Source organism: Emys orbicularis, chromosome 3, assembly GCF_028017835.1.
Source record: "Emys orbicularis isolate rEmyOrb1 chromosome 3, rEmyOrb1.hap1, whole genome shotgun sequence".
Taxonomy (NCBI): domain Eukaryota; kingdom Metazoa; phylum Chordata; order Testudines; family Emydidae; genus Emys; species Emys orbicularis.
In genome coordinates, this window is record NC_088685.1 from 163,309,883 (window position 1) to 163,324,836 (window position 14,954).

The following is a 14,954-nucleotide window of genomic DNA, read 5'->3' on the forward strand; positions in this document are numbered from 1 at the left end:
AGACCCTGGGTGCTACTTAGAGTGACCAGAGGTCCCCATTTTATAGGGAGAGGCCTGATATTCGGGGCTTTTTCTTATATGGGCACCTAGTACTCCCCTTCTCTGTCCTGATTTTTTTACACTTTCTATGTGGTCACCCTACTGCCACTCCAGCACCTTTGTGCCACTCTGGCAATGCAAAGCAGGTTGTAAGTTGCCCTAAGTGAGCAGCTGAGCAATCCCCTCTGACATAGATGGCTCTAAGCCATTCCCTCCCAGCCCTCCCAGTGCAGGGGGCATGCTAGAGGGGATCAGAGACATGGCTGGCATGAGCTAGCACTTTTCCACTGGCCTAATGGCCCCTTGGGGGTTGTTACAAGCTTGCATAGTTTAGAACAGCCCTAAAAGCTAGGAAGGGAATAGCAAAAAAGTCACAAATGTCTCTTTTCCAGCTCCTGTTCCTCAGCTGCTTCCAGTGCTTTCTCTGCATGTATTCAATTCCATCCTACGGCCTCACATTCATTCTGCAATACTGTCAAGGCTGTATCCCTACTTTGAACTTTAGGGTACAAATGTAGGGGCCTGCATGAAGACTTCTAAGCTTAACTACCAGCTTAGTTCTGGTCCGCTGCCACCATCCCAAAGCTAATTCCCTTTCCTGGGTAGCCTTGAGAGACCTTCACCAATTCCCTGGTGAATACAGATCCAAACTCCTTGGATCTTAAATAAGGAGAAATTGACCCTTCCCCCCTCCTTCCTTTCACCGACTCCTGGTGAATACAGATCCAAACCCCTTTTAGATCTTAAAACAAGGAGAAATTGACCCTTCCCCCCTCTTTCCTTTCACCAACTCCTGGTGAATACAGATCCAAACCCCCTTTGGATCTTAAAACAAGGAGAAATCAATCAGGTTCTTAAAAAGAAGGCTTTTAATTAAAGAAAAAGGTAAAAATCATCTCTGTAAAATCAGTATGGAAAATAACTTTACAGGGTAATCAAACTTAAAGAGCTCAGAGGACCCCCCTCTTCTATCTTAGGTTCAAAGTACAGCAAACAAAAATAAACACTCTGGTAAAAGGTACATTTACAAGTTGAGAAAACAAAGTAAATCTAAGACGCCTTGCCTGGCTTTTACTTACAATTTTGAAATAAGAGAGACTTGTTTAGAAAGATGGGGAGAACCTGGATTGATGTCTGGTCCCTCTCAGTCCCAAGAGCGAACAACCCCTTAAACAAAAGACACACACAAAAGCCTTTCCCCCCCCAAGATTTGAAAGTATCTTGTCCCCTTATTGGTCCTTGGGGTCAGGTGTCAGCCAGGTTACCCGAGCTTCTTAACCCTTTACAGGTAAAAGGATTTGGAGTCTCTGTCTAGGAGGGATTCCATAGCACTGTACACAGGAGAGCTGTCACCCTTCCCTTTATAGTTATGACACGCCCCCCAAATCACAGATAGTGTTGGACGTCCGGTTCCACATTGGCTGTGATTTCTTCCTGGAGCTCTAGGAGAAAACAGAGTTAATAAAACACATGTACCTTTAGACATACTACTGATTATATAAAAACTAACAATATGTTTTATTTCAAGAACAATTGTTAACCAGTTAACTCTGGGAAACTTTCCCGGGAGAGTGCATCAGCCACTTTGTTAGAAGCTCCCGAAATGTGTTGTATTTCAAAATCAAAATCTTGGAGAGCTAAACTCCACCGAAGAAGTTTTTTGTTATTTCCCTTGGCGGTATGAAGCCACTGTAGCGCAGCATGGTCTGTTTGTAGTTGGAACCGCCGTCCCCAAACATATGGGCGTAGCTTTTCCAGCGCGTAAACAATGGCGTAGCATTCCTTTTCGCTGATTGACCAGTGGCTTTCCCTCTCAGACAGTTTCTTGCTGAGAAACACGACAGGATGGAATTCTTGATCCGGTCCTTCCTGCATTAAAACTGCTCCCACGCCTCGCTCGGACGCATCTGTGGTTACTAGGAACGGTTTGTCAAAGTCTGGGGCCCTTAGCACAGGGTCAGACATGAGTGTTGCCTTAAGCTGGTTAAAGGCCTTTTGACACTTATCAGTCCACTGAACTGCATTTGGCTGTTTCTTTCTGGTTAGGTCTGTCAGTGGGGCGGCGATTTGGCTGTAGTGTGGTACAAATCGCCTATAATATCCGGCCAAGCCTAAGAAGGATTGGACCTGTTTCTTTGACTTTGGAACCGGCCACTTTTGGATAGCATCCACTTTGGCCTGTAGGGGATTTATAGTTCCTTGACCCACCTGGTGCCCCAGGTATGTCACTCTGTTTTGGCCTATTTGACACTTTTTAGCCTTAACAGTTAGTCCTGCCTGCCGGATGCGCTCGAAGACTTTTTTCAGGTGCTCCAGGTGTTCTGTCCATGAATCAGAAAAAATGGCCACATCATCGAGATAGGCAACGGCAGATTCTCCCAATCCCGCCAAGAGACCATCTACAAGTCTTCGGAAGGTGGCGGGTGCATTTCGCAACCCGAAAGGGAGTACATTGAATTCATACACCCCTGCCTGGGTGACGAAGGCTGACCTTTCCTTAGCGGGTTCATCTAGTGGTACTTGCCAGTACCCTTTGGTTAAGTCTAAAGTAGAGATGAATTGGGCATGTCCCAATTTTTCCAATAGCTCATCTGTGCGTGGCATTGGATAGTTGTCAGGACGAGTTACAGCATTTAGCTTACGGTAGTCCACGCAAAAGCGTATTTCCCCATCTGGTTTGGGAACTAGAACCACTGGAGATGCCCATGCACTGGTAGAGGGGCGGATTATACCCATCTGTAGCATGTCCTGGATCTCCCTTTGTATAGCCGCTTGGGCATGAGGTGACTCCCGGTAGGGTGGGGTTCTAATTGGGTGAGCATTACCTGTGTCAATGGAGTGGTATGCCCGTTCGGTCCGTCCTGGAGTGGCAAAGCTTGTGCACAGCTCCTTTATCTGCTGTCGCTGCAGACGTCCCAGGGTCGTGGAGAGGTTCACCTCTTCCACGCCACCATTCCTTTTTCCTTCATAATAGACACCTGCAGGCCACTCCGCGTCATCAGTTTCCTGGGCTGTAAACTGGCAAACATTTAATTCTCTAGAATAAAAGGGCTTAAGAGAATTAACATGGTATACCTTAGGCTTTATGTTGGAGGTGGGGGAGGCTATGAGATAGTTAACAGCTCCTAGGCGCTCCTGGACCGTGAATGGTCCTTCCCACGACGCTTCCATTTTATGGGCCTGGAGCGCCTTTAAGACCATGACTTGGTCTCCTACTTTGAAGGACCGTTCTCTGGAATGTTTATCATACCAGGCCTTTTGCTCTTCCTGAGCATCCTTTAGGTTTTCTTTAGCAAGGGCTAAAGAGTGTCGGAGGGTGTTTTGTAGGTTGCTTACAAAGTCTAGAATGTTAGTTCCTGGAGAAGGCGTAAACCCCTCCCATTGCTGCTTCACCAACTGTAATGGCCCCTTAACCTCGCGGCCATACACAAGTTCAAATGGTGAAAACCCTAAACTGGGATGTGGTACAGCCCTGTAGGCAAAAAGCAACTGCTGCAACACTAGGTCCCAATCATTGGAGTGTTCATTTACGAATTTACGTATCATGGCCCCCAAAGTTCCATTAAACCTCTCCACCAGACCATTGGTTTGATGGTGATGAGGGGTGGCAACCAAGTGATTCACCCCATGAGCTTCCCACAGGTTTTTCATGTTCCCTGCCAGGAAATTAGTTCCCGAATCTGTAAGGATGTCGGAGGGCCAACCTACCCTGGCAAAAATATCTGCTAATGCCTGGCACACACTTTTAGCCTTGGTGTTGCTTAAGGGTACAGCTTCCGGCCTTCGGGTAGCAAAATCCATGAAAGTCAGTACGTACTGCTTTCCTCTGGGTGTCTTCTTTGGGAAAGGACCCAGAATATCCACAGCTACTCACTGAAATGGGACCTCAATTATGGGTAGTGGCTGGAGAGGGGCTTTAACCTGGTCTTGGGGCTTTCCCACTCGTTGGCACACCTCACAAGACCGGACATAATTAGCAACGTCCTTGCCCATTCCCTCCCAGTGGAAGGACTTCCCCAACCGGTCTTTGGTTCTGTTCACCCCAGAATGGCCACTGGGATGATCATGGGCTAAGCTCAAGAGCTTTACCCGATACTTAGTGGGGACTACCAGCTGTCTTTGAGGATGCCAGTCTTCCTGGTGCCCACCAGAAAGAGTCTCTGGCTGGGTCTCTGGGATTGGGTCCACTACGGCTGTTGCAGTCGTTGGCAGGGGATCCGGTTCCACCACCTGTGTTTGGGTCTCCGGTAACACAGGCGGGGCCCTGGTGGACGGCTCAGGAACAGGGATGGGGGTGAAAGCTTGCTTAGCCTGGCTGCGGGTGACTATTCCCACCCTCTTGGCTAGCTTCACATGGTTGGCCAAGTCTTCCCCCAGCAGCATGGGAATGGGATAATTGTCATAGACTGCAAAAGTCCACATTCCTGACCAGCCCTTGTACTGGACATGCAACTGGGCTGTAGGCAAGGTTACAGACTGTGACACGAAGGGTTGAATTGTCACTGTAGCCTCAGGGTTGATGAGTTTGGGGTCCACTAGGGATTGGTGGATAGTTGACACTTGTGCCCCAGTGTCCCTCCAAGCGATAACCTTCTTTCCGCCCACTCTCAAGGTTTCCCTTCGCTCCGAGGGTATGAGAGAGGCATCTGGGTCTGGGGTTCTTTGGTGTGATTGGGGTGTAATGAACTGTAATCGGTTGGGGTTCTTGGGGCAGTGAGCCTTTATATGCCCCAGTTCATTACATTTAAAACATCGCCCTGCTAAGGTATCACCGGGGCGATGTTGGTTGCTGGAGACTGGTGTGGTGGGGTGAGAAGGCGTCTGGGGTTTCCCTTGGGATGTGGGTGGGGCCTTGGGTTGTCCCCGGTGATAAGGTTTTGTTTCGGCTTGCCCCTTCTGATATTCGCTCCAACTGCTACTAGCTTTTTTCTTTTCTGTCACCTCCACCCATTTGGCTCCAATCTCCCCCGCCTCGGTTACAGTTTTGGGCTTCCCATCTAGGATGTACCTTTCTATTTCCTCAGGAACACCCTCTAAAAACTGCTCCATTTGCAATAGGAAGGGCAACTCTTCCGTAGATTTAACATTTGCTCCTGATATCCAGGCATCCCAATTTTTCCCAATGTGGTAGGCATGTCGGGTAAATGACACATCAGGTTTCCACCTTAGGGCTCTGAACCGCCGACGGGCATGCTCAGGTGTTAGCCCCATTCTGATTCTGGCCTTGTTTTTAAAAAGTTCATAACTGTTCATGTGTTCCTTAGGCATTTCAGCCGCCACCTCTGCTAAGGGTCCACTGAGCTGCGGCCTCAGCTCTACCATGTACTGGGTTGGAGGGATGTCGTATCCAAGGCAGGCCCTTTCAAAATTTTCTAAGAAGGCCTCAGTATCATCGCCTGCCTTGTAGGTGGGGAATTTCCTGGGATGGGAAGTGGTACCTGGAGAGGAGTTGTTAGGATGGTCTGATGCACCCTGCCTAGTCCTTGCTGCTTCCAGTTCCATCTCTTTTTCTTTCAGCTCCATCTCTCTTTTATGGGTCTCCTGTTTGGCTTTTTCTTCTCTTTCATGGGCCTCCTGTTTGGCTTTCTCTTCTCTTTCATGGGCCTCCTGTTTGGCTTTCTCTTCTCTGTCATGTTTGGCTTTTTCCAGCTCCATCTCTCTCTTTTGGGCCTCCTCTTTGGCTTTTTCTTTGGCTTTTTCCTCTCTTTCATGGGCCTCCTCTTCAAGTTTTTTAATTTGAAGCAGTCTTTGATGTTTTCTTTCATTTTCTTCTGCTTCTAGTTTGGCCAGTTCTATTTTGTTAGCTGCTTCTTTGGTAGTCATTTTCCTGTTTTCTTGTGCTGGGTCACACCCTCTGCAGTTGACTGAAACTGGGATGTATTTAGCTCAGGCTCCTGCTGAGTGCTGCTGAGTTAACAGAGACTTTCTAACTAGCTACTTCCGAGGATGTAAAAAGAAAAAAAAACAATTCAGATTGTAAATTACCTTTACCAGATCAAAGTTTGCTCACTTATCTTAACAAAGGACCTTGTTAAAAAAACTTAACACCTCTGCCTTCAGGCAAGGAGAGATAAGATATGCATCTACCTTCAGCTCTGCTCTCCAAGCAGCTAGAAGGAAAAAAAAATCTCTTACTGGCTTTTGGGTTTAAAACGATCCCACCGCTGTGCCACCATGTCAAGGCTGTATCCCTACTTTGAACTTTAGGGTACAAATGTAGGGGCCTGCATGAAGACTTCTAAGCTTAACTACCAGCTTAGTTCTGGTCCGCTGCCACCATCCCAAAGCTAATTCCCTTTCCTGGGTAGCCTTGAGAGACCTTCACCAATTCCCTGGTGAATACAGATCCAAACTCCTTGGATCTTAAATAAGGAGAAATTGACCCTTCCCCCCTCCTTCCTTTCACCGACTCCTGGTGAATACAGATCCAAACCCCTTTTAGATCTTAAAACAAGGAGAAATTGACCCTTCCCCCCTCTTTCCTTTCACCAACTCCTGGTGAATACAGATCCAAACCCCCTTTGGATCTTAAAACAAGGAGAAATCAATCAGGTTCTTAAAAAGAAGGCTTTTAATTAAAGAAAAAGGTAAAAATCATCTCTGTAAAATCAGTATGGAAAATAACTTTACAGGGTAATCAAACTTAAAGAGCTCAGAGGACCCCCCTCTTCTGTCTTAGGTTCAAAGTACAGCAAACAAAAATAAACACTCTGGTAAAAGGTACATTTACAAGTTGAGAAAACAAAGTAAATCTAAGACGCCTTGCCTGGCTTTTACTTACAATTTTGAAATAAGAGAGACTTGTTTAGAAAGATGGGGAGAACCTGGATTGATGTCTGGTCCCTCTCAGTCCCAAGAGCGAACAACCCCTTAAACAAAAGACACACACAAAAGCCTTTCCCCCCCCAAGATTTGAAAGTATCTTGTCCCCTTATTGGTCCTTGGGGTCAGGTGTCAGCCAGGTTACCCGAGCTTCTTAACCCTTTACAGGTAAAAGGATTTGGAGTCTCTGTCTAGGAGGGATTCCATAGCACTGTACACAGGAGAGCTGTCACCCTTCCCTTTATAGTTATGACAAATACGTACGCCACATAAGAGCCATCCACACTGAACTGCGCTGATTCAAAATGGTGACCTCTTTGGAAGAGGTTCTGGCTCCCCATGATGAATCTTCTGGCATGTCCTTAGAATAAGATGTGCATTTGCTTCCACTGTAATAGTGTTGAACTTATTTAAACTCTGTGTCAGTTGGATATAGAATTCTTCATTTCCTGGCTAACCTGCACTGCAGAGTGGCTGTACAGCTGCCATATGCTACCCCAAAAGTGGCTGCATTTCAGTAGCCGGTGAAGCATCTGGCTGTGTCTCTACATTGCAAAGCACTTTGGGATCCTTCAAGATGAAGGGTATTATACAAATGTAGGCTGATACTATTAGTATATTATTACGCAGTCACAGACAAAGTCGTATTGTTTCACGACTTGTTCAACATGCATCAACATTTCTAAAAATACCAGACAAATGTCTTTTTATTTGACCTGTTTAAGGCGATGTCATAGATCATTTGCGTGTTTAACAGTTCTCAAAACATCAGTGTGCGTGTGCTCACAAAATAGATATCTTCTCACACCTTTTCCCCTCCTCTTGAATGCCATGAGAAATTATTTAAGGAAGTTTTAATGAAATGCATCTGTCACTTATGAAGATAAATAGGCGGAGTATGGCTTTCCATTACTGGAAATGGCAGAATTAAATTAGAAAATTACAATCCTCAGCATCTTCCCTGACTTGTTTTTGCATAATGTGTTAGAAAATATGCCCACATCGGCAGAATGCTGCAGTACCAATGGAGCATGTCGTAAAACAAGACTTCTTTTTATAGTTGTTTTGTTAGTTTGCATGGGGGAATTTTCTTACATGGCCAATTTTGATCCCATTTCTGGCTTCATGAAAACCCACTTAGTAGGGGAGGGTGAACCAGTTTGGGTGAAATTGAGAGCCATCTCACACTCAGATTTCTGGAAACCAGAACTTCACATGACACCCCTCCCTTTTAACAGAGGTAGCCTTTTAGCCCTATGTAGGGGATTCTTGGCTAACTTTCTTTTTAAATCAAGGGGTAAACACTGTACTAATGTAAATGGGTGCAACTCTATGGATCTCAGAGATTGGCCAGTTTACACCTGCAGTGAGTTTGACCCCAAGACTCTATCCCTTTTCCTTCAAAAAGTAAACTGATAAGTCATGCAAACTGATTGGAGCTTCATTTCTAGGGCAGCAAGCCTGGGTTGGGGGAACCTACTGTACAGATTCTGACCCTGCCCTACACACACACACACACACGTGTGTGTGTGTGTAACATGTAACATGAGTCAGTACAATTTGGCATGTATCCCAAAGAATAACCTCACTGGCCCACCCCACTATCTTTAGGATGGCCTTGTGCTCAGTGTTGTGATCATCATGGTCAGAAGTGGGTACACGTGGGAGGGAAGAAGCAAAATATTACTCCACAGCTTGCACCAACGTGTTCTGGCTGGCTCTGGTTGTTGAAATACCCAGGCCAGGCCCCTCTGAGGCTTGGTCTACACTACCAATTTGTATTGGTATAACTACGTCACTCAGGGGAATAATCTAAATAGGTGAGAGATAGAAAAGGCGCTTTATTATCCCTATTTTACAGATGGGGAATTGAAGCACAAAGAGATTTAGGGCTTGTGTAAAGGAATGTTTCATTTGTGGCAAGCGGGGGTGTGAACCTACCTTGCACTAGCTTGCTGTGGTCTAACCATCCCTGTGGACCTTGCTGACACACTTTTACAATTCATTGGTTCGCTTTAGTCCATTTTCAAACGGGACTAGATCAAAGCCCATTAATGAACTGTTAACACCAGTCAGCGTGGTCCCCACGGAAAGTCAGACCAGGCAGTCTACTGCATGGTAGTTTCACCCGCCCCTATGTTGTCACAAACTAAATGTTCATGTAGACAAGCCCTAAGTGACTTTCCCAAGGTCACATAGAGAGTTTGTGGCACAGCAAGAACTGACCCTCTTTCTTGAGTCCTAGTCCAGTGCCTCAGCCATAAGACTATTGTTGCAAATCTAGGTGCTTGTAGACTAGAGCTGGAGAGGTGATCAGCAACTGGAAGTTTCACTGATGAGGATACTATAATCTGAGGAACAAAACAAATCCATGGAGGGGCAGAGAGAAACAATGATTCTCTCTTGTTCCTTCACAGGAAGATTTTGATTTTTTTTTCTTTTACATTTTATTTTTATTCAATTGGCATTTTCAAATTATTCTGTGATGGGACCTATGTACTCTGCCGTGTACAAGGCAAATAGAGTTAAACTTTTGCGGGGCTGGTCTACACACAGATTTTGTACCAGCATAAGTGTATTGGTTACAGTTTATTGCCCTAAACTTACAGTAATAAGCTGTACCAGTATTAGCACCTTTATCCCTGTGTAACGTCCACCACAGTAGGATATTGTACCACTTTACACCAGTTTCAAACTAATATAATTATAGCAGTACAAAAATTGTGTGCATTATTATTATAATTATTTATTATCCTAGAGACTAGCAGCCCATCATGGACCAGGACCCCACTGTGAGGTTCTGTACAAACACAGAAGGAAAAAGACTGTCCAAGAAAGCAAAGCAACCACAATAGGGCTCAAGCCCACAACCCTGAGGTTAGTTTGCAGTGTTGCTGTAGCCATGTTGGTCCCAGAATATTAGGGAGACAAAGGGATCTTCTGCCGACAAAAAACTTCCACCCCCAACGAGCGGCAGCAGCTTTGTCGGCTCCTGCCGACAAAGCGCTGTTCACACCGGCGCTTTTCATTGGTAAAACTTTTGTCGTTCGGGGGGGGGGTGTTTTTTTAACACCCCGAATGACAAAAGTTTTACCAATGAAGATCCAGTGTAGACAAAGCCTCAAATTAAGGCTCCTTTAAGGAGTTGCAAGTTGGGCCTGAGGCACTCATTATCACTAGTCACTTTTGGAAATGCAGACCCATGTAATGACATCACACACTACGAAAGGATCTTTTTAATGTGGTTTTTAGTTTCATAATCTCCCATTTTACATTTTTGTTTTGCTTCCTTCATGTTGAGAACACAACACTCCAGCAGAATGTTGGACAACTAATGAGCTACCTTCCCTACTGTCTCAAGCATGAAGGTCGTGAACTCATTAGTATGCATCTAAATGTTTATACTTGCTAAAAGTAAGATGTGCCATTAATATGCATCACAAAGCAGAGTTATCACAGAAAGAGAATACACAGGAACTATTTTAATCTCCAGACAGGTGTGGGGGGGGGGAACCATAGAAACCCTGTTATATTTCATAATATTATCAAGAAAGATTGAAAATATTTGATTAATTAAAAGTCATTAACAGATGGTTGTGTTAATAGATTCATAGATTCCAAGGCCACAAGGGACCATTGTGATAGTCTAATCTCCTGTACAACACGGGCCATAGAACTTCCCAAAAATAATTCCTAGAGCAGAGCTTTTAGAAAACATCCCATTTGGATTTAAAAATGGTCAGTGATGGAGAATCCAGCATGACCTGTGGCAAATTGTTTCAGTTAGTTATCCTTACTCTTAAAAATGTATGCCTTATGTCTATTTGTCTGGCTTCAACTTTCAGCCATTGGATCATGTTACACATTTCTCTGCTCGACTGATGAGCCCGTTATTAAATATTTGTTCCCCATGTGGGTAGTTATACACTAATCAAGACACCCCTTAATGTTCCCTTTGTTAAGATAAGTAGATTGAGCTCCTTGAATCTATAACTATAAAGCAGGTTTTCTAATCCGTTAATAATTCTCATGGCTCTTCTCTGAACGGTCTCCAATTTATCAACATCCTTCCTGAATTATAGATATCAGAACAGGACACAGTATTCCAGCAGCGGGTGCACCAGTGCCAAATACAGAGGTAAAATAACCTCTCTACTCCTACTGGAGATTCCCCTGTTTATGTATCCAAGGAAGATTTTCTCCTCTAGGTGTTATGAGCTGGCAGTATAGGAATAGTGAATGTATAACATTTGTTCATCAAAAAGTTCCTTCAGTGAATGTTTGGTCAGAGCTAGGGCCGTGTGAAACACTTGCAACCATCCTTAGTCAGAGTCGAAGACAGGTGCAAAGTCTGACATGAGTACAGGATGTTTATGTAGCTGGTTTGTAAAAAGAGGGAAATTTTATGAACTTTTTAAAATTTTCCCTCCCATTTTTTTCAAAAATTCAAATTGAGAAATAAAAAAAGCCAACCAGCTCCAACCTAAATTTGTGAAACTTTCATGAGACACCTGCAAGGAAAGGGGAAGAAGTGGGAGCCACCCACCAGGAACCCTTAAGATATTAAAGATAGTTAGGGTGGGTTCCGGGGCTGTTTGAGAGAAAAGAAGAGCTGAGGTAAGCACCACTAGGGAAAGCAATTAAAGGTGGCACTCATCACACTCCAGACTGCAGCAATTGGCTTCCTGCCTGCCCCAGACAAACTGACCTGCAGGGCTCAACTCACAAAACCCAGCATGAAATGAACCCTGCATGGTTTGCACAGGACATGGCTTTAGCAACCACATCATTGAGGAGTGTAGTTTTTCCAGTAGAGACCCAGTAACTTCCCTTTCTGACTGTGTACAGGAAGAACTGAACAAATCTGAACAGGGAGGTAAACATTTGGCAAAGAGGAATAGCATCCAAAATAAAATATAGATAGGATCTGACGTTCTGGATCTGGCCAATGGTCAATCCATTCTCGGATCCTGCCTCCACCAGGGGTCAATATTGAAAAGGTGACTAACTCCCATAATGGTCCTAGCTAATTATGGAATCCAGTCAGAGCATTTATACCATGGGGTGGACGTTCCTTGCTGACCCCAGCAGATGATAGGTTTATGCTCTGAAGCTTTAAGATTTGATTACTCTTACTTTAGCTGGCATAGCGCTGCATGTTATTAGTATTCATAACATGGTCAAAAAAACCCTTATAAAACTCCAGCCTCAGTATTTAACTCCATGACCATCTCTTCAACATATTCCACAGACTGACTTCATGCTGTGCAGAGAGGTATTTCATTTTATTTTTTTCTAAATCTATTGCCCTTTAATTTCATCAAGTGACTGCCTGTTCTCTCTGTCCTGCCACACAATCTGGGATGAGAGCCTTCTCCTCTATGGTTCCTGCCACCTGGAGCAGCCTTTCCTGTATCTCTTTGCTTCATTGGTTCTCCATCTCATCTGAAAGCTTCTCCTTTCCCCCTTACCTCTATCCCTTCCCCTCTTTCTCTGCTCTTATTTATCTCTGCAGCTGCACTGCTGGGTTCTGTCAAGCATTTTGGAGATGAAGTTTGCATGACAGTTGGAATACAAAATAAAGGCCGGCTCCTTTAGCTTTTACTCATGCGAGCATCTCTAGTGAAGTCAATGGGACTACTTGTGCGAGCAAGAGTTGCCAGATCAGCTGTGCTTTCTTAAGCAAGAGGTTAAAATGAAGAGCGATCAGTTTCACGATGGCTTTCCTAATGTTAAATACTCACCTCAAGTCCAGAGCACTTGGGAGCTCCACAGACCATGAGGGGCAAAAATAGTTTCCATCCCCAGTATGGAGAAATGTGTGTTCAGACAACCGCTAAATATGTATAATAGCACTTCTTGCATTAGAGACTTTGCTTCTGTGCCCATAGGGGAGCATGTGTAACCCACACACCTTCTGGGTGTGGTGTTCTGTCCCATCTAGTTGCACCGAGACCACTTAAAGAGAGAGATAAAATGAGTCTGCTCTACAATCTTAGCTAACAGTCAGTTTGCTTTTAGCTCATGCGGTAGAGGCTCATGTATTAAGCTCCAGAGGTCCCTGGTTCGATCCCACACGCTGACGACTGGGGTCTGTTGGCATTACACATGCACCTGCCCACTTGGCCTGGAGAGAGACAGCAAGCAGAGTGTTGCCTCCACAGAATATCCCCCCTTTCCCTGACACCCCACTTCCTCTGGGATCCAGATTTAAGGTTTGGGTGTGAGGGGTGGGGAGTAAGTTGCACTTAGCAGCATGTGCAAAAGCCCACAAGGCAAAGAGGATTAAATAACTGCTGAACAAGTCTAAGATTCTTGCAGCAGCTGCCGTAGAGGGGGTGTGCTGGCCTCACAGTCCCTGCTGTCAAGGTGCCACAGGGAGCTGAGGGAACCAGACAGTAGTGCAGAAGCACAGGTTCTCTGTGTGGAAGGCCCATGAATCCCCTATGACCTGCAAGAATTTGAGGTGATCTGTGCTTTGAGGGACTAAATGCCTGGCTTCTTCCATGGTAAAGAGTGTGACAGATATGGCAATTTCCTGCAGTATTGTGGGCAAACCTTATTGAATTAAGTTTAGGTATCTTGGGAGTTCATTATATTAGAAATGCAAAGTTTATGGATTACTGAGGGATTGTATTTTACATCGCTGGGGGGAAAGATGTGGCCAGTTGAGACCTTGGGAAGTGTTATGAGCTCCCAAGGACTATTATAAACAATATGTCCGACAAAACAAAGCTAAGTGGGGTCCCTAGGAAATACCTGGGGCAAACTGAATACAAATTACACCCTCTGCCTATATGCAAAGATGCAACCTTTGAAGCTTTGCTTTGGGGAGGGAGCCACTGTCTGGCTGATTACCTATTCATGGTCTCTGCAGGTCAGAAGCCCAAATAGCATAAAGGAATGATTCTCAGATTCATGAGCATGCTTGTTCTGAGATACAGCTGTTATGAACTTGTGACCACTGAAAAACTCCTTGGTGGGGTCTGAAGAACTGTTTACTGGTTGGAGCCATTGTTGGAGTTGGGGGTGATCTCTGGTAAGCTTATGCATATGCGTGCAGGTTCTTTTATTGTTTAGCTGTTTTCTCTGTAATGTTTTTACTTTAAGCATAAATGTGCTTGCTCAGAAAGGGCTGTGTGGTACCTTATACTTATAGGCAATTACACTGTTTATAGCTTCTGAGGAGAAAGCAAAGCAGGCCTGTTTAGGCAGTCTGACTTGCTGGGGAACTCGCAGTGTAGGCAGGTGTCATGGGGCAAGTACGCCCCGTTACCCTGGGGCTGGGATAAGGGCATGGTAGCCCCGCAGTTAAGTCTATATGGCTGTCCTCAGCCTCAGGACTGCATGGTCCAATGGTCAGCGCTAATAGGCAAATGGCGAGAGTCAGTAGGACGTCCCTCGGCTTCAGGGCAGCACGGCCCAATGGCCAGGGTCAGCAGGAAGGGGTGTGGTGGCCACCCCCCCAAAGTCGGCGGGGAATCTTCCCGCAACACTCCGACTGCTGAAGGGACACTGGCTAGTCCCTTCCTGGGCTACTTCCTACCGTGACTCCTGCAGTTGAAATCAGGGTGTTTTGGGAGTCTCTTGGCTCCTCAGGCAATGACTGCAATTTCCCTGAGGCACCTGCGGATGCCCGTCTGGGCGTCAGCATCTCCTGCTCCCAAGGTCTGGGATCCCAGCTGCTCCTTGGCTGGATCCAGCAAGGTGAGTTTTTCCTCCTCAGCAGTTTTTCCACCAAGACTGAGCTGGGCTGCTCCCTTTTATACTGCAGCAGCAGGGTTGAGGGGGCATGGCTATAGCACCCCCTGGTTTGCAGTAGTTTCCATTATATACAGGGTTTACAGTTTGGTTCATTGGCTCTCTGCACTCCCCTATAAAAATTTGTTCCAGCACCCTGGATATAACCGGCTTTTAAATTGGATATTTAACTCCCATGGCACCCAGTAACTCAAATGCAAAAGGACTGGGGGTGAGGGGGGGTTGCTTTGTTTAAATGTGCTGTTGGAGTAGGGGTGTTAATTAATGATTATTTAAGAAAATGATGAAACAAAAAGACGTGTGTGTCTGAAGTAAAGGAAAATTGAAATCAT